We start from the raw sequence: 17,481 nt of genomic DNA on the forward strand, positions 1-17,481 counted from the left end.
CAGGTCGGGCTTCCCTCGCTGGGCCCCAAGCTGCTTTCCCGGGCCGCGTGGGGTGGTAGGAGTACGGTGCTGTCCCTCCCCGCTGGTGCCGAGGGCTCCCTCCGCTTATGCCCTCGGCGCCGAGACTGGAGCGAGGTGGTCTAAAGCAGATGCTCCTGGTTTGGTGCCAGGCCTGAGTTGGCGTGCTGCATGGCTGTACTCCTCCAGTCAGCTCCTCCTGGCATCTGCGCGTGCACTTGGATTTAACCTGAATGAAGCGGTGTGAGCCGAATGCAGCAGGTCTCTGGTAAGCAGTGCTTGGCAGAGAAATGAGGGCAGCGCCAACGTGACTTTTTTTTATTGGTAAGCGAGGGTTTGACTTCATTCAGAAACTCCAGGCTTTGGCTTATTACTGTGTTGTGACTTTCCAAACAGGACAAAGCTTTCTGCTCGGAGGATCTCATATGTTTTCCTCTGGGAACTGCCCGCTTCAGCTGACGGCACTGTGATCCCTCTTCAACCCTGTGGGAGTGTTTGATTTTTAATGATGGATGTCCGAACTCTGGGCCATGTTCTCTAGTGAGTGCTACTGTGCGGCAGGCCTCCTCGAGCATGGTATCTTTGGTGCTAAAATGCCCATCTCCTGTTATTATTCTGCTCTTTCTCATAACATTAGGATTGCTCTGCCTTAGCTAGAAGCAGAGGTAAATGTGCTTTGTTAATCTGAAGAGTCAGTTAAGTTTAAGGGGTGGGAGGGAGATAAAATCGGTGAAGATCTGGGCTAGCTTATGGTGGGCCAGCTAGCAGTATCTCTGCTAACATCTCTGCTTTATTTTAGCCATGATGGTTAAAAATCCAGGAGGTTACTCGAGTGTAGCTGTAGCGTGTTCCCCTTCTGGGTGACATTCGGCTCTGACCATGCTCTGGCTTGCAGGCCCACCGGCCTCTGCGGGCTGGTTTTGTGTGTACGCCTGTAAGTAGCCTGTGTCTTTCAAATAACGAGATACAAAGGCGGTGGTTCAGCACGAGAGCTCGCCCCGGCCTTCCTTATTGCTTGGTATCTGATATTCTGTTTCCACTCATAACAGAATAGTTGCACTGTTGCGGGTACCGCTGTCTGGGTGTAAAGAGAAATACTGCCTGTCAGACACCTCTCTCCAGGGACGACTGGCACATGATGGTTTTTTGGCGGCAACCGTTTTCTGGCTCGCTAAAAATAAGCGTTAGACTCTGTTTCACGGTGAAGGCAAACGATTTCTCGTTAGCTTAAATTCTGTGACCCCGTGGGTATCCCAGTGCGCAGACTGAGAACTGCAAGGTTGGAGGGTAAAAACCTTCCTGATACTTAACTGTTCTGGAAGTTTCAACTCTGATGGGTGGTGTTGGTGTCCCCTTGTTCCAGTGCCCAGGTAGCTTCGCTTCAGCATCCTCCTTTGCTGGTGGGTGCTTGTTACTGGATTTCAGATGTAAGCTCCGTCTCTCTCTAGCCTGAGGAAGCTGATGAAGCAACCACTTGAAGGTATTTTTCCATTTTTGCATCCAGTGCTCTCAAGGAGAAGCATGGTTGCATGCATAATGGTCCTGTGATTTGAACCACAAAGCTGCTCTTCTCTCATAGATGTGTTCAAGACACGCAGCCTGTCTCCCCTGCTCTCCGCTGGCCGGCTGGGTCGGTTGCCTGCAGGTGAGGCCCTGGATAGCATGAGTTATGGTCTGGCTTTGCTCTAGCTAATTCCCATTTCTCCCCAGCTGCTCAGCTTGCCTGCGAGCGATCGATCCTCTGCAGTTGTGTAGCTCGACTGCCGGCGGCTGTCAGTTGTCAGCACAAAACCCGCTGGGTGAGACCTTCATAGCTGTGCTTCAGCGCCTGTCTGCTCTTAGGTGCTATATACAGCATCCGGGATGTCGGCTCGCAACGCGACTACCAGTGTGGGGTTTTTAAACCCCCGTGTGTTTGATGCAAGGGTGTTTTTGGTGAGGGACGTGAAGGAGAAACCTGACCCAGGATGAGTGCCCAGGGCCTGGCTCGTCTGCCTAGGGAAGTAGGGACCAGAGGCACCGAGGGGAATTTGAGCTGAAAAGGGAAGAGGGGAGAGTTGGTTTTCATCTCCAAGGCTAGAATTAAAATCCAGGCTGATGAGATGATATGAGTCTGTCGGTTCACTTGTTAAGCTCATTCCTTGCGACTCCAGCCTCTTACAACTCAGCTGTACAAATTTCACAGTGATCCAGGACTGTCCTGCCCTCCAGCTGTGCAGCAGAGCTGTGGCAGCTAGTGAGGGATTTGGGCTGAGGATCTTCAAGCCAGGACCATAGTGCTGGAGACAAAGGAGAAGCCAGGAGGTGGAGGAAGCCCTGGTTCAAGTACGCCAAAGAGTTGAAATCCTCAGTTAACCAACAGCACACTTGTGGTTTGTGTGCAAGGAGCGCATGCAGCTTGCAAGCATGTGCCATGTAGTAGGAGGTGCTGTTGTGGGATCAGAAGGTGGGCCAGTGGACTGCTCTGCTTGGGCTGGGGGGTAGAGAGACAGCGGCTTGATTAAAATTAATAAAACTGGGGGAATCACCCAGAAAAACTTTGCAGGACACAGCAAGGTAGACAGGCAGTGAACCCTGTGTGTTGCCATCAGGAGCTGAGGGCTACCTGTGCAGCAGTGGCCTTGCCTGAAAGCTGGTGGGAAGTGGGTTGGGGAGAGCACAGCGTGTACCAACCGGAGTATGATTGTGTTTTTGTGCTACTTTAAAGAAAAAAAAAAAAAAAAAAAAGGCTTGAGAAAAGTCGCTGAAAAGCTGGGATTTGGGGAGTGGGGGGAGAAAGAGGTACAAAAACCCAGCAAAGAAGATATTTGTCACCTCCCTAATGTGAGATTTTCATCTTGCCTGTGAGAGACAGAGACTCTTATTCAACAAGCTACACTGGGAGTCTGTTCCTCTGGCCGCGAGTCCCCAAATTGCAGCACTGTGCTTGTCCCTAAACCACAGGCACCTTTTAGTTACGCACGTAGGCCATGCTCGTAGGTGGTGTGTGCAGCATCGTCCTCTTGCCTGCCCCCGTCCTTGGATATCATGTGCGCTGGCTTATTTCGTGCTTGCTCTCCTGCTGCAATCTCCTCATCAGTCCATCAGACAGAGCTGGCTTTGTGACTAGAAACCAAGAGAATCTCTCCTGGCAACTCGAGCAAAACCTCCAAAGAAGAGCAGATAAGAGCCAAGCGGGCAGCTTCCTAAACATGCAGCCTGCAAGGACTGGGACGTGCAAATCATACCAAAATAGCTCTTTAATATTAAATAGATGGAAGGAAGATGTCTCCTCTTGCCTGAGGGATAAATAGATCTGAAACTCCTTCTACACTTTGCCACTTATCGCATCTGAAATGCATCTCTCTCGCTCTGAAATTGAGCCTTTCCAGTGTCTCGAATATGCAGCTATGACATGTGTGTAAAATGCTTCTGATTTTGTGAAGCATGTTTGAAGTGTGCTGGGAAGTCTCTGTATACAGTCCCTGGCAAACATGTTTTCTCCCCCCCTCTGCTCCATAGATCTGTAGCCGTATGGGGCAGTGAGATATGATGCTCTTTAGTGTGCTCTGAACAGACATGTCAAAGCTGGTTGCAATCTCCCAGGGCCCCTAAAGCTCCCGTAGCAGTAGAGCTACTCCAGGATCTGAGCGCTGGTGACTCAGGGGGTGCATTCTGCTTCGCAGACACCTCATTTCACCTCCTTCCCTCCCACCCCTTCCCCAAACAATTTTTCTAGCTACAAGTGTTGAACGCGCAGCTTCACTTCTCGTGCCTCCAAGCCAAAAGTCCGAGAGACCTTAAATACCAAATGTTGTTTGTAGCCACAAGCTATGGGGTTTCTTACATGGGACTTAGAAAATACTCCAGCTAGCCAGCTCCTGCTTGTAGGTAGACTGATGTGCTGGATGAAGGATTTTTTTCTTACCTTCGTGTCCTTGGGTCTGTAGTCTCCTGATCCAGTCAGACAAGTGTATTTCTGTACTGAAACTGCTCTCTTACGCAACTTTATTGTGATATCGTGGTTAAAACATGAAAAAATCACAGGAGAAGATAACCCTGCAAAAATAAGGCAGCCTGAGATTTCCTGGTGCTTCTTCCTTGCCTGAGCTGGGGCAAGTCCCTTGTCTGCTGGATGTTGGTTCCACATTGGTGAAAGGAGGAAAAACCTTCCCCATGTCTCGGGAACACTGTGAATGTGGTTGTTGGCATTTCAGTGCCTGGCACGGTGGGGATCTGAGGTGTCGGGGGTCAGCTGTAGGGGTCTGAGTAATGAGGGATGTGGGTGTCCTGTGGTAGTGATGGAGGGATGTGGGGAGGAAGGAGGAGTGCAAGGCAAGGGTGAAGGATTCCTTCCCTAGTGACAAGCTGGACTGTTACCACAGGTATTTCTGAGGTTTCCACTTGGAAAATAGTTGCGTGCTTAGGAACAATTTCACTACCAGAAAGTTGTGGCCAACTGCTTTCTTAAATGTTCCCAATTCATCCCATTCCTCCTCGCTGTCGCTCTTTGCATCACACTGTGTAATTCCTTTCTCCCCTTTTGGTGATTTCATCCTTCATGTGCTTGTAGATTATGATCTTGTCCCCACTTAGCTGTTGCTGAACCAAGTTATCCATATTTAGCTCTTCTAATCTTCTCTTCCAGATCAATCCCTTTAGCCTCCTTGCTATTTTTTGTTCCTCTTTGAACTTCCTCCAACTTGTCTATGAGGTGTGCAGGACCACAAGCAATCTCTGCTCTCCTGAGAGCCATCAGGGCAAAACTATTAAATGCCTCCTGCTCCGATATTGTGCTCAGACTGCTCTCAACTTTTCGTGCCAGCTCACGTCCCCCTGATTTTCTTCCCCTGTTGCTCCCAGTGTCTCTCCGTGCTATCGCTCTGTTGGTTTTCTCCATCCCTTTTACCATCCTAGTTTTCCCCCAGACCAGTTTGTATTTTGCAGATACAGAATCCTGTTTCTTTCCTGCCCTTGGGCCTGTGTGTTGAGATGTTTATTCCTACCTGGTGGTGTTTAGCCAAGGCCGAATCAGGGTTGAGAGAGGTGAGGAGGGGTCAGCACAGATGCAGTGAGCAGAAGTACTATTTGCTGCTCATGACTGTGAGTTTGGGTGTCTTTTGCAAGCCATTTCTGCTGCATCAGTAGCCTGTTGCCTGGTGGCTACAAAAGATAAGACAGGCCCAGCTGGGCCAGCTTCCTGATACTGCTTTGTCGCTCTGTGCCGTCCGAGGGTCTCTTTGCTTAGGGGAACCTCTAGGCCATGTTACCTGAAGCTCCAGATATGATCAAGGGAGCATCTTTGAGGGGGTCTCCTTCCAGATCACTAGATGGACCACTTTGGGGTAACGCTTGATTTATCTATGTATGTCTGTAACTATCTCCACCTCTTCTCTTGCCTGGTAACTCCAAGAGTGACTATCGCTTGCTTTTGGACCCATTTGCAGCCCGTGGACATTTGGAGACCCAAGCCAATGTTGTAGTTCTGGTTGCTGTGAAAAGTACAGATGTTAATGTGCCAGTGAACGCTTTACAGCTTGACTGAGGAAAACATCTGCAAGTCTGTGCTTTTTCACCCCGCCCTCCCCAATCTGTTCTTCTGTGGCCCTTCTCTGAAAACAAGGGAGCCTTTTCTCTCAGTATCTAAAGTGCTTTACTAGATGTACAAGTTAGCTCCTTAGCAGTGTGAGGGAACCGCTTTCGTGCGTGCGGTTGCGTCGTGCCTCATCGGTTTTCCTTTGGTGCCAGCAGCAACTGCAGAAGGACTGCACTGGCTTGCAGGCTAGGCTTTGTCCCTTCTCATCTAGGGAGAGGCATTAGAAATGCAGTTGCTCTGGATACTCGGCTTGATGGCGAGAAAGGTGGTCCCTTGGACTGTGTGCCCAGCAAGCAAAGAAGCCCAGAGCGACCGTGCTTCCATACTAGATGAGGCAGGTCTGAGCCTAGCTTATTTCTGGTACAAGTCTCAGACTCATCTCCTCCACTCTGCAGTTACTAGAGTCCAGACGTCTACTGAATTTGTTAGCAAATCCTGTGAGCTGTGTGTCTTCAGGTTGTCTTGTATATGCTGCAGCTTTCTAAGGATAAGGACTTTGCATGCACAGGGCTTTGTGTCTGGATGGGCATGGGGAATTTCCCATGTCCTCTTCCCTGGAGCACAAACCAAGGGAGCTGCTCCCTTCCAGGTGGAGTGCCTCTGGTCTGCCCTGGCACGAGTTGCTTGGGCCAAGCAGCTGCGGGGTCTGTGTGCTGGGGAGTCTGTGCATGTGCTCATTCTTGCGGGACCGAGGTGGGAAAACAAGGGGGGAAAAAAATGAAGATGATGAACAGGGAAAGTTGGAGCTGTGCCGTTTTCTAACCAACAGGAACCTGAGCTGCTGTGCCAGCTTCTCACACGTGCCCCAGCTCAGCCCTGACCTAGTATGTGTCTGCCTTGGACTGTTGTCCTTAGTTGCTAATCCTGATAAAGATTTACTGTTAAAACTTGCTCTCTCTTCATCTCTAAAGAGCCTATTTTCAGCCTGTGGATTATGATTACCGATTTTTTTTCTGAACTGCTTGAAGGTGAGAGATGAATAGGGTATCCCCTGAGAAGGACAGGGCACCGGGTATTTGTATGGGGACCACTAAACGGGACAGAAACCTGGTGTCTAGGACTGAACAGTCTTGTGTTGGTGTTTACCTGGTGTGGGCATGGAAGCACTTGCAGTATGAGGAAATATGGCTTTAACTTTCAGTTCAAGCATAATAGCCTTCTCCTTAAAAACAGAGATTAACTGCTTCCTTTATAGTCCACTGGGAGTTACAGGATTACCCACACTTACTGTCTGACCGGTTGATCTGCCTAAAAGGAGATACTGAGCTCTGTAATATGTACTTTTGTCCCTACAAATAACGCTCCAGGAGCTCCTGGGTGGTGGGTCATTCCAGGATGACCGTGTGGCTGCCTGTGGCCTCGGTGGGGGGGATTGGGGTCAGCACGGCGCTCTCGGAATGCTAGCTGGAGTGAGACCTGCTGTTGTGGGTGCTGTGCTCCTTGGGGTGTGGAGGCAGAGCCCGTCAGATCTCAGTCTTATTGCCCTTGAGGGAATTTGCAGGGTTTCAGCCATGCAGATGCTGATTTTTTTTTTTTCATCTGATTGCCCCTGCCTGTTTTGTGGATGTGAAGTATTTGGATTTCAGGGTTGTCTCTGGCTGGTCTGTTCACAGCCTCTGAATCCTTAGTCCGGGTTTTATATAGCTGGTGGTTAGCATCATGCTTTTAAAGGCTGCTGAAGCTGCATCGCAACATGGCAAGTGGTTCATGAAAGGCTTGCTGCATTTATATCCTCTTTCCGGGAGATTGATACACCAGGGTGCTTGCAAAAGCATTTGCTACTCCTTTGCCTGTCTAATGTACTGGTCAAAGAGTGCTAGTGTTAACACCAGCCATTTGGGCACTGCTTGGATTTCTGCATGAGTTTCATGTGGCCAAAGGTAGAAATGTGTCTGCCTTGCTGTCATCATGGCTTTGGCCCTATTGCTGCTGGTTTTCCTACATGAATGTGTTGTAGTGGGAGAAGAACAGAGAACGTGTGTGGGAGTGGTTGGTGGAGAGCGGCCGGGAATGGCAATCTGTTGGAGTTTGGCGTGGATGCGCGTAATGAGATGTGGGGGCTTTCAGGGACTAGAAGATCTCTTCTCTGCAAGAAGACTGGGCGCAGGGCTGGGACCTTGTTTGGGGCCCTGTTTTCCAGGGAGCAGATACTGGCTTCCAGCCCCAAAAGAAAAGAGAAGGCGATATGCACGTCTCTGAATGGCGGATGCTGGAGAGCTAGTCTGCGCTGGTGATTGAGAAGGCTCCTGAGAAAGAAGCCTGCTGTCTCTCATGGTGCGAAAGGTCCTTTTTTTTGCTTGGGTAGAGTTGCATGCTTGTTTTGTTGGTTTGGAAATAAAAGATAAAGCAAGGCTTCACGCTGCGGTGGGTTCTCTCTCTTAGTGTCCTGGCTTGAAGGATGCATGGCTGGCCTCTGCGGTGTGGTGGAGGCCAGAGGGCAGAGCAGGCAGCAGCGTGAGAAACCGAGCATGTTTGGGTGATGTTGGCAGTGCTGGTAGGAAGGTAGGCATGGGTTGTGGGGTGCGAGAACTGAGTTTCTGGTGGGAAGCCATGTGAAAGCTCTCAGGAGGGTGCTGAGGACCTAAGAAGGGGTGATCTTAGCTGCGCTGTGGGCACCTGGGTGGTCAGACGGAGCAGGCCAAAAGCCTTGCTGCTGATTCAGGGTTCAAGTATCACTTGGGTCGGTGAAGAGCTGCCTGATAGGAGTTGGGGATCACAAGTCAGGAGACCCTGTTATTTTTGTTAAAGGTGAGCACCCGCATCCCCGATCAGTGAAAGGTGCTCAGCCCATCCCCTCTTTGGGACAGAAACCAAGCCCTGTCCCTGCAAGCCTAAAGTGGAAGAGATGTTGCTTGTGGCAGGGAGCCTCAGCTTTACTTGGGGTGCTGCTTCCCAATGTGCTATGGGGAGCATGTGGGGGCCGGGCACTTGCTGTCTTGAAAGCTTTTCCGCTTGGGTAGCACTGCAGCACCTGAGGATGACTCCGGCGACGGCAAGAGCAGCCTCTGTTTGGTAGCAGCATACAGAAGGGCCGAAGGCCAGGTCATTCGATGCGAAGGACGCTTGCAGCCATCTGCGGTCAGGCTCTGTATTTTCAGCCAGCTCTATCCTCTTTTGACCCGGACGCGTCCCTGTTTGGCGAGTCCCTTTGCGGCGTGGGCTCTTGTCACCTTTTCACCACAGTCCTAGCCGTGTTAGAGCGGACTGTTTTGTGTTTTAACTTGAGTGAGGGGAGGCTGTTGCAGCATCTCCGTGGGAGCGCAGAGGAATGTCGGGAGTTAGCATAGGTGACCTGAGACCCAAATAACACATCCTTAGTCAGCCTGTTGGACTGATTCTTGCTTCACAGAGATCCTAACCTTTATTTATTTATTTATTTATTTATTTTTTCCCTTCCTGCCTTGCTTGCTTGTATTGATTGTCCCCTCCTGTTGCTGCTGTTTGCTGCCTCTCACCTACAGGAGACACCTTCCTTTTCTAGAGCAGATCTGATAGTCTTGTAAATGGTTGGAGCAGGTGACTTGGTGCCAGCACGTCTGTCTTGGATACTATTCCTGGCTTTATTGAAGACGTGGTGATATGCAAGGCCATGCCTCTGCAGTGTCTGCCTCCTCTTGATCTCGAAGTGCTGGAAGCAGCGAGATAAGACTGGTTGCATTCAAGCAGGGATTTTTTTACCCGGCTCTCTGATGGAGAACCTGTGTAGACAAGGGGTTAGAACTGGCTTTTTGAATATCAGGTCACGTTAAAACAGCTTAGCCAGCTTGTTAGTCCAGGGAAGGCCAGTGAATCAGCGGAGATCCTGCAATAGCACGTAAGCTTTAGGCACTAACCACAGGTCCATCCAGCTTCTCTAGTGTGGAGCTCCTTAGGGATTTTGTAGCAGTGTAAGCAGAGGGCTGAGGCTCATCCCTGTTGCAATGTGTCTTTGAGTCAGGACCTGGGGAATTGAAACCAGAAAGTGGGAACAGACAGTGGTCCCTGATGATTCACCTCCTCTTCATAGAGATCAGTTCTTGGATGAGAAAGACCAGGTCGCAGTGCTGGACAGTGGAGCTCTGTCTCAGCCTGATTGAGATGTAGCGGGTGCTAATGAAGAAGCTCGGTCTAACAGGCATCGAAGTCCGTAGTGTTTTTCACCAGTTCCAGTGGATTTGGGGATGCTCAGTCGCTCTAGCTCATCGCTGGTGCAGCAGGAGGCTGCACCGCCAGCGTGATCTGATGGGCCATCCCACCCCGGTGTGTGCTTCACCAGGTCTCTGTTTTCCGTGGTGCTACCAGAGAAGCTGTCCCTCAGGGCCGGCGGCCTGCTCTAGAGCACCGCCAAGCAGAGCTCGCACGTAGGCTGCGCGTGCCTTATCTCGGGGCGGAAGTGCTAGTTCAGGCTTTGGCTTTTGTGGTGTGCTCGTGCTGCTGAGGCAGACTTCCCCAGCTACCTCTGCCCCAAAACGCCTTGCCGAAGACGACTCTAAGTTTCAGAGGTGCCTGTTGACCACAGCTGGTGGGGAGCTGGGGATCTTGACCGCTGGATGATGATGCCATGCTTTATTTGGCAGGACACCTTGCAAGAGGCACTGTGGGTTTGCAGCGGGGGAAGAGAAGCAGTTCGGTTAGGGGATTGGAGGACGCTTCCCTGAGAGAGCAATTTCCCAGCTGCATTGAAAAGCCGCGGCCAGCTGCATCTGCGTGGTGGGGCCAGGAAACCAGCAGTTTTTCTTGGGAAAAGCTGTACCGTCAGCGCTGCACGCAGCAGCAGGAGCTGTGCTCATTGGGGGGCTGGATATTGGAGCCCTCCCGTCTGGGCTGTGCTTCCCATATAACCCACCCAAATCATTTAGCTCCCCACCGCCTGCCGTCCCTCTCTGTGTAGCTCGGTCTATCTGTCCAGCACCTCTGAAGCACTCTGGGGTCTGAGGGCAGGAGACCTCCATGGCGTTGCGTGCTCTGTTCTCTACCTTACAGCAGTTGCGCGCGTGGCGGTCGGGCTGCGATCTCCTCTCCTGCTGCCACTCGTTGCTTTGCGAGGATTCGCTGGCTGGGGAGGTGTTTGCACAGATGGAGGCAAATCCGGCTTCTGGCAGGGGACAGCTATCCGTCGTAGCTAGGACATGGGAATCTGTCCTAGGGGAACTGGCAGAGCCGCCAGCAGGAAAACACGCGTCAGTCCCCTAGGGTGGCGGGAGCTGCTCCCCTCCTTGCTGGCTGCCGTCTTTGTAAGGAAACCGGGGAGGCCGGACCCTCCTTGCAGGCTGCTTTTGGGACAGTGCCCCGCACGGCGTGCGAATGTGGTTGGCCTGGCTGTATTTGTAGGGTCTCTGGGGCCCCCCAAGTCCTGGCGCTTCCCTCTGTACGAGGCAGGTGCCGCGTTTGGCAGCCCCGGAGGGGTTAGGGGACGCCCGCGGCCTTTTGCAGGCGAAGCCTTCCCATCGCTCCTCAGCGTTAACGGCTCCGTGGATGGGAGACGCTGCGGCTCTCCAGCAGGCAAAGGTGTCTGGAGCGAGAGCAGACGGCAAGGGGGTGCCGCTCTCAGCGAAGCCTGTGCCTCGGGAAGCCTCTGAGGAGCCGGTGGAGGGGGGGGGACCTGCTGGGAAGAGGGTTTTCTCTCTCTCCTGGTCTGTTTTTGGGGGAGACGGTGAGAGTCCCAGGTGGCGGAGCGAGTCGGAGCCATCTGGGTCTGCGCGCTTGCGGTCTCCCTTCCCGCCTGCCGCACAGGCGAGAGCTGGCACCAGCGCTGCCTGCGCTTTACCTGCCAGCTCCGAAGGGCAAGCCGCGTCGCCCTCGGAAGGAAATCTGGACCGATGCTCCTTCCCTGGAGAGGATTTCTGTGTGCTCCACGTATACTTAGCATTAGGGGCTTGAAAAATCCCTCGTTCCCATCCAAAGGGACGGGCTGTTCTGGTGACAGCACTATCCACTGAGCACATTAGACCTCATGCTCCTGTTTGCCCTCTGCAGAGGGAATTTGGGGAGCGCAGCGCTCGGCACAGCCTCTTGGAAACGCTTCGGCCTTCCTCAGTGTGACGTTTCCCGCTTCTTGCTAGAGGCAGCTGCCAGAAATGTCGATGCTCCTTTTTTGGGGGGGGACCAATTGCCTCGACACCTGCAGCCCCGGCCTCTTTGGGTGGCACTGCCACTAGGTCCCCTCTGCAACGGGTGTGCTGGGGCTCTCGCGTTGCTCGCTCCCGAGCGGAGGAAGGACGTACCTTGCGGGCCCCGATTTGCCTCCGAAGAAACTCAGCGTCCTCCCTGAGCGTGTTCTTGTGCTCCGTAGCAGTCATTGGGTGAGTTTATTTGAATCTGGCTGAGTTTTGGTGGTGTCCTTCAGCAGCGCGTTCGGTGAGCTTGTTGCGTTTTTTGGGGGGGTTCGTAAAAAGTCCGCTGAGATTTTAAGAGGGACAGAATTCCTTTTGCTTCCATCATCGCTGTTCTCATTATGGGAATGAACACAAGGAGGAAAAGCCTGGTTTGGCCCTCTGTATGCTAACCCTCATTTTATACATCTTCCCAGTTGTTTTTGTCTTGTGCTCAGCTTTGTTCCAGACTAAGGTGACTTACCTGTTTCAGCCTTTATTTGCAGGGAAGTTTTTCTGGGCCTCTAACCTGGAAAAAACATCACTAATTTACAGGCTTTGTTGGCTGCAGCTCCTTCATTCGAATAGGGTCAGTTAACAGTAAATTCTCCTAGCGCTGATAATTATATATAAAGCGATGGACTTCGGACTTTAAGCTGGCGTCTTTCCAGGGAGATGGTTGACAGGGAAGGGAAACTTTCTTCTGAAACAACAGATTTTTCTTTTCATCTTGATGTCAACAAGCTCCGTTTCCAGCTAATGGGCCCCCTTTCGCTGGAGGGCCGGGAGATCACCAGCAGCGTGGGAGGAGCGGCATCCAGGGTGACGCTCGCCGCTGCCACCTCGGACCACGGGGCGAGAGGGTCTCCTCTCGCGTTGGGTTGTAACGGCGGCATTGGGCGACGCTGGGGTCCGTTCCGCGGAGCCCAGTGCAACGTTGGCAACGGTGAAGATGTTGGGCCCCCTCCCGACCCTGAGGAGCTCCGCGAGCGGGACGAGACGTGGTGTCCTTCTCTACGAAGGTGACACTGGCAGAACTTGTGTGGACACTGAGTGTGGTCGGCGTCGCTGAGTCAGGCCGTTCAGTGAAGGAGCTGTTTAATGGCCTTGGCTACCATCGCATCAGGGTCTGGTGCAGGAAAAATGCAGCCAGCGAACTCTAAGGATTTATTGCTTGTTGCGCTATTAGGGCGAGTGTTTTCCGGAGCCTCCTCCAGAAGAGGAGGCTGGGCGAATCTCTTGGAGCCTTTTCTGCAACGCTTGCAGTAGGATAGGAGGTCAGCATTGAATCGCACATGTACGGTGGACGCTGGTGCCTCTTGTTCCCAGGTTATGGGACCTGGTGCCCGAGCGGGACAGGAGTGCCAACGTCAGACCCCGCTGAACGCTGGGCCGAGCTGTGCAACAGCCTGGCAAGCGTCGCCTGCAGCCTCGAACACTGCTCCCAAGGTGCAACGTGGAGAGGGTTTGATGCACGTTTTGTCCTCGTCAGCCAGCTGGCATATGGTAACTAAGCGCTTATGACCAGTAATTAGGATCTCCCTTGGCTTTGTGTTGCTTTTTGATTTTTGCAGGGGTTGAGGGACCTTTCTAGACTAGAAAGATAGGCCACGGTGCTAGGTAGCTTCTTAACCTGGGGATACAGTGAAGCTTAACAGTCGCAAATGTGTTAGTGGGGCTCGTGCCGACCGCTGCAAAATCCTCGCTTGCAAATGTATTGTGGTGCAGTCGCGTTAGTGCATTAACGCTCTGCGGTGGTTAGCACCGTCTCTGTCCTTGTAGATGCAGCACAAACATATCTGTTGATTGATCTTTTCCTTTTTTTTTTTTTTTTTTGGGCATACCTGTTCGCTCCTATCGTTCGGAAATGCACTTTCTTGTTTGCATTGCTTTGACCGCCGGGAGCAAATCAAAACGCTGGTAAGCACCAATCCTGTTTTTGCCAGTCTGAACCAAGGCGACTCAGGGGTTGGCATCGAAAGTAGTCTGGGGCGTTTTTGCTTTTGGCGCGCCCTCTTCTCTCTTTTTCCTCTTAGCAAATTGCTGTCGCGAGGGTGTGCTGTGCCTTTAATGCCGAATTCACCGAAGGAAGCCACGCTGGCCTGACTGCGGGAGGCTCGCGGGGGTCGCGGAGCCCCCTGCCCAGGACTGGCAGCGCCCTGGGGCTCTCGGGAAGTTGCTTTTTCCCCGTTGAGCGGTGCCACCACCGCTGCTTTTTGGACTTGGCTCCATTATGCTTCTGTCCTGGCTGGTGCTGAAGGCGTGTTGCTTGTGATGGGGGGGTGGGGGGGAGAAAGCCGCTGCTCTGAGCTGCAAAAGGGCTTTCGTTAGGGGGGGATTCAGAGGGGCAGGTGCCCCCGGAGAGCTAACGCTAGCGCGGGAAACTTCGTTCCGCCTAACTCGCGCGCGGGGGCTGCATTTGCACTCTCTGCCATTTAATCTTGAGACCTCAGCCAGGAAGGGAAGAGAAAGAAATTGTCTTCTGCAAAGGGGATTTAGGCCCCGAAACGCTAAGTGATTTGCCCGAGGGAGTTTGTTTTGGAGCTGGAAGCCAGCGCCGTGCAACAGAGCCCGAAATCTCCGTTAGCTGCACCCTCGCTTCAGCCTGCCATGGAGCTGGAGGGGGTTGGAAAGCCACTGCTTAAGGCTACGAAATGGCCCCGCTTCTCCAATGCAAGTGTCTCTGGCACTCGCCTTTTGGCCCCGTGAGCCCGGGCCGGGAACGGCCTGGCAGAGCGGCTTGTGGCAGCACCGGCTGACGCTTTGGCGTGAGCCAACGAGCTGCTCCTTCGCACCGCGAACCGACAGGACTCCCTGCTTCTCTCCTTCCCTGCATCCATCCTTATTCGTGCACTGGCTGCCCTGAGCTGATACTGCGACCGGTGGGCTGCTCTCCTAACCTTGCGCTGGGCTCAATAAGGCCGGAGGAGGAGGAGAAGCCGCGGCACTGGGAGATAAGACGCATGCGGTGGGGAGCAAATTCGGGCATTGGTCTGCCTGCCTCTACCTCTGGCAGCTTTGTCACGAGCCTGTCCGGCACCTGCCCTTAGCACCAGGCTACCTGCCACCAAGCGCCGTGCCGGAGGCTTTGTCCTTGTCCCAGCCTCCAGAGAGTCTCTCTGGGCCTTTTTTTTGCTCTCAAGCTGCGGACGAGAGAGCGAGAGAGCGGCCTCTTGCACTGATGGTTGATAAATGAGGCTCTGTTTGCTCCAGCGCGGAGTGAAATATGAAATCCCATAAAGCCTCCTCGCTTATTAGAGAGATCGCAGCGAGCTGCTTATTATGCGCTGTGGCGTAACGCAGATTACAAATGTGACCGAGCGATAATTAGCAGAGCTGGAACTGTAATTAAACGCTCCTGCGCTGCGCTGTGGTTTCTGTTGCAAAGTGGAAGGAAGCCGAACGGTTTCAAAACCCCACAGGTGCCCTTGCTTTCCTCTGCACGCAAACAAGCAGCCAGCCGCCGCCGCTCCCCGGCCCCGGCTGCTCGGGAGGCGAGCACCCCCCGGCACAACCCAGCCTCGCTCCTGGGCTTGCTGCTGGGGACCAAAGCCAGCCAGCTGTGCCTGGTTCCTCTCCAGATGTTTCACTGGGGCAGGGGGGGACTTGCCCTGATTTGTAACCGGGTTGTCTTGGAGGGGCAGCCTTCTCGGCCAGGGCTGGATGGGAAAGCGTGGTCTTCAGGAGTAGCTTGCTTTCCTGAGCTTCCCCGAAGGAGCCTGGAGCTTCCTTAGAGCATCTTTCCCTGGATTCCCCAGGACACGTGGGATGGGGCCACTGTGCTTGGGACATTTTGCCTCCATCCCCCCCATTGTGCCAGAAACCTTTGCAAATGCCGGAGGACTGCCTGGCTGCTGGATTGGGGCACCAGGCACGGGGCGGTCTCTGGATCGGAGCTCTTTCTCGGGGATGAGAGCCAAGGACGGGCTTCTGAGCGAGCCGATCTTGCTGGTGGGAAGTCAGGCTTTGGTGCGTGGGGGGAAAAAGCTGCAGAATGAGACGGCAGGCAAAAGCACGAGCTGTGCTGCTGATAGAGGGAAGCTTGCAGTCCAGCCACTGCTCCGTGAAACCTCTAGGCTGTCTTTAATGCTTATTGGACTGGATGCGCTCTGATGAGCCGTCCAGACGGAGGACATACGCAGGAAGACAGGGAGCTGGCTGCAGGCACGTGGGCAGAAGGCGCTTTGTATTCTCCTGCGTTAACACGGCTGCGACAGCAAATCCACCTGCCCTGGCCAAGCCAGAAGACCTCTGGGTTCTCCGAGGGGGTTTGCAATGCGTTTCCCCTGCCAGCAGACGAACTCGTGTTTCATGTGCAGCTTCCCCTGTGGGAGTAGGTAGTATCCACTGTGCGAATGCCACCTCCCGCTCCTCCACATGGTTGCTGCAGCGTAGGGATTTGCCTCTCTCGTACCATCTCGGCCTGCGGGTGACTTGTATTGCTGAAGGTTTGGAGAGGCTTTGCAGGCGCTAATTGCTCAGGGAATTGCGAACACCTTCACTCAGGGAGATGGGATGCTCTGGCCCCACAGCGTGGTTGCACGTGGGAGTGTGTGCGCGCGTTGTGGCATGGGGCGGGCAAGGTTTAACGCGCAAGTTTCCACTCCTGGAAATTGTCTTGTAAAGAGGGCAGGCTTAACAGATATATGTATGTGAGCGAGAGAGCAAGCAGATAATTTTGGCAGCCGTTCAGGACCAGGATGCCACCTTGGGGTGGGAGGCCGACCATTTTGTCGGTGTCAGCAATGTCAGCCCGCAAGAGCCAGCGATGAGGTTAGAAACGGTCATGGGCTGGTGTCAGCGTTCCCGCTCGGTGACCAGCTTGGAGGTCTCTGCTTCCTGCCTCTTGGCGCCAGCTGTAGCAGGCTTGGCCTCTCTGGGGTTATCATCAATCAGCTCTCTGTAGAGGCTTACAAAGATATCTCTCGGTGTAGCGCTGGATGCTGTGGAGGGGTCTTCCCCTGACTGAAACTGAAACACAGGTCAGGGCTCGCTGATGACTTGATGAGTTTCCTCAGTCTGCTTCTGTTTTGAGGTTGCTCCGTATCTTATCAAGATCATAAACCTTCCTGTGAGAGAGGAGAGCTAAGCAGAGGATGAGCAGCTAGCCCGAAAACAGCTGCAAATCCCCTTTGGCAAGCCAAGGCAAGGGAACTGATTTACTGCGGGTGGGTTGGCTGATGAACCTTGAAGGACAGGAAGGTTTCCACCCTACACCTTCCCTTGGCCAGCAGCAAAATCAGCCTATCAGCCATCCTTCTCCATACAGTGTTGTATTCTGCTGGTGTGGCAGAGCGGCTGAGGACCTGGCTTGTCAGCGGTAGAGTGACTCAGCCTTGCACCGTGGTTATGCTTGGCGTGTTGGATTGTTGGCTTTCCAAGCCCAGCTCTGGCAGTGCGATGTGGTTTCTGTGTGCAAGGAGGGCAAGATGGCTGGCTCTCCTTTGGCCTGCAACTCTTCTCCCTCAGCATGAGGCATCTGCTGGATTGCTCTCTGAAGCTGATACTTTGCCCTCGCTTGCATAGAAAAGAGGGTTGTAACCTGAATGCATGTGTCTTCAGATGGTCATGGGGTAGATCTGGGAGGAGGACCTTGGTTTTCATTGGCACCAGAGGGAGACCGCTGCTCGTTTGTCCTGTCCTGCCAGTTGAGCAGAAGCCTGTAATTTTTTTCTTTCTAATGAGCCATCAGGTCCAAAGTCATTGACTACATTAACGTCTGAGCAATAGCCAAAAGGCATCCTGACCAGGGATGATTACACCAGCAAAAGTAGTCTGTGAAGGAACTTGGCACAAGCACCTTCAACAGCAGAGCAG

The 17,481-nt window shown here is 53.1% G+C and overlaps 1 protein-coding gene across 1 annotated transcript in view; it reads left to right on the top strand.

Moving 5' to 3' along the window:
* The window catches only part of ZNF609 (zinc finger protein 609), a 91,603-nt gene that overhangs the window by 48,699 nt on the left and 25,423 nt on the right, over positions 1–17,481 (top strand). The window lies entirely within an intron of this gene.

This window comes from Apteryx mantelli, chromosome 15, assembly GCF_036417845.1.
Source record: "Apteryx mantelli isolate bAptMan1 chromosome 15, bAptMan1.hap1, whole genome shotgun sequence".
Lineage (NCBI taxonomy): Eukaryota > Metazoa > Chordata > Aves > Apterygiformes > Apterygidae > Apteryx > Apteryx mantelli.